The sequence below is a fragment of the Pteropus alecto genome, unplaced genomic scaffold, assembly GCF_000325575.1.
Source record: "Pteropus alecto unplaced genomic scaffold, ASM32557v1 scaffold237, whole genome shotgun sequence".
Lineage (NCBI taxonomy): Eukaryota > Metazoa > Chordata > Mammalia > Chiroptera > Pteropodidae > Pteropus > Pteropus alecto.
Window position 1 is genome coordinate 661,108 of NW_006440624.1, and position 2,214 is coordinate 663,321.

Genomic DNA, 2,214 nt, shown 5'->3' on the forward strand with positions numbered 1-2,214 from the left:
AGACTATCCTAAGAAGTTTATTAGCAATATGGCTACTCTTTGAATTCATTTAAATTTAGTTATATGCCTAGAATAAAATAAGTACCATACCAATCAGTGTCCGTTGCAGTAGAATAAAAGGTGCCAATTAGAAATCAAACTAGGTAACAGTACTTTAGTTTTTGGTTTAGTTTTTATGATGAGCTTAAAGATGTTTTAGTTATAGAATAGTAAATACCATAAATAGGATAAAAGCATCATACAAATACAAGATATTATAAAATCCTTTTACATGACCATCTTTTAGCCTTAAAAATATGGTAGACAAAATTTATCATCATTTTATAGATGTGAGAGGCTAAGAGAGTTCTCGAGATCCCACAAAAATTAAAGCTTAAACCCAAATATTTTGGCTCTCTAGCATGGTGGTTCCTTTTATTTTAATGAGTAGCAACTTGTTACCTCTGCTCCTTATATCTGAGGTCATTCTTTTTTTCTTCCTACCCCTAGGCAGTATTTATTTAATAGCCATTTAAAATAGCAATTTGAAAATAAAAATTCAATAACGAAAATATTTTAAGCCCATGATTACTTCATAGTTAAATCAGTAGTTATAGCCCTTTGCCACATGAGGTCATTATAGACTTGATTCTTTGCTCTGGCTAAAATCCAAGCATCATTACTCTGATTGCGAGTGGTTGGGAAAAATGGAGCTGATGAGAGGGCTGTTGCATTGCCAAAGCAAAAATGTTAATTAATAAATACCTTACTGAGATTTTATGTTTATAGATTTGGCGGGCCGGGGCGAGGGGGGGCAGAAAATGAGCTGTTGGATTAAATATAGACAATCAAAAAGGCAGTGCTTTTAGAATTATTTTACTATAGGAAAGTCTGCTACATAACTCCCAGCCACTCCTCTAATTATTAGATTGAATAATACCAATTTTTTTTTTTTAATGCAGTAGGACTTGGTTAGATAATTATGCTTAACAGATTGCCAGGAAATTTGATTTTCTAATGTTCACTCATTAGACTTTATATTAAGGGCTGTCTTGCAAGACCGTTTGTCATTTACTTAGCAGTTATTTTTACTATTCTATGGAATTACATGGAGCTCAGGCAGATGATTGTTTTTCTAAGAAGAAAGATTTACTTAACAAAACCATGATCTAGAAAGTAATTCAGTGACAGATAAGTGAAACCTGATCTTCCACTGATCCATCTTCTGAAATATGTTATCTGGCGTCACTTCAAAATGGTGGTAGTGATGCTGGTGCTTTAGTAATATCGAATATGTGTGTATATACACTGTTTTTACTGTTATCCTTTGTTTAATAAGATTCAGTCAATGGTAAAGCATCTCCTAAAGCTGCCATTTTGTCTCTGCTGTTGCTGTCAGCTAGAGCAGAATCACTTTATCTTAAAGAGTAAATTAGGGAACTGGCTAATGTTATAAAAAACGATTTGTGCTCCATTTGGTTCAGCAACACTATTTTGATATTCAGTGCTTAGAATACTAGCTATCAAATCACTGGCTTGGGAACAGAATAGTCAATATGGGCATAAGTTGGTGGTTGACATGAACTGGCTACTGGATTAGTAAATGAAATAAACCTGTTGAGTGCAGTAACTTTTAGCAGACTGATCTGAACCAGACAGTTGAATTTTGTCCTCATCATAATAGTTACCTTGAGAGACTATACATATATTCCAAAGATTCTGTCATTATTTAAAAACTGTTGGATCTGAGTTTAGAGTCTGAGTCATATACTTTTTAAATGTGATTCAGGTTATTTTTGTGTGTGTGACTGGATATAGTTTTTTTAATGACCCTAAATCATTTAGTGCCAAGTCTAGTGAATAAAATGAGTAGTAAAACTTGAAAAAAGCTGCTTTGGGCCATAAAAGAAGGTAACAGTAAGGCACTGACATCACTTTCCTTGTTCGCCTATGAAACATATGTGAAGGAAATTTACATATTTTTCACTAATTCAAATGTTTTGGACTAATGGTAGACTAAATTGAACGTATAATCTCTTGATATGGTTATTTTGAAAGCACCACTAAGTATAGAAGGTTCTGGTATAATTTTAAAAAACCAAAACATGATGTCCCATTATGTTTCCATCTGGTATATACCAATAGTCATTGTTAATAAGAATTTATCTTTAATATTTTTAACATCACATTGGCAGTTGTAATTAAGAACACAGGCTCCAAAGACAGACTGCTGTC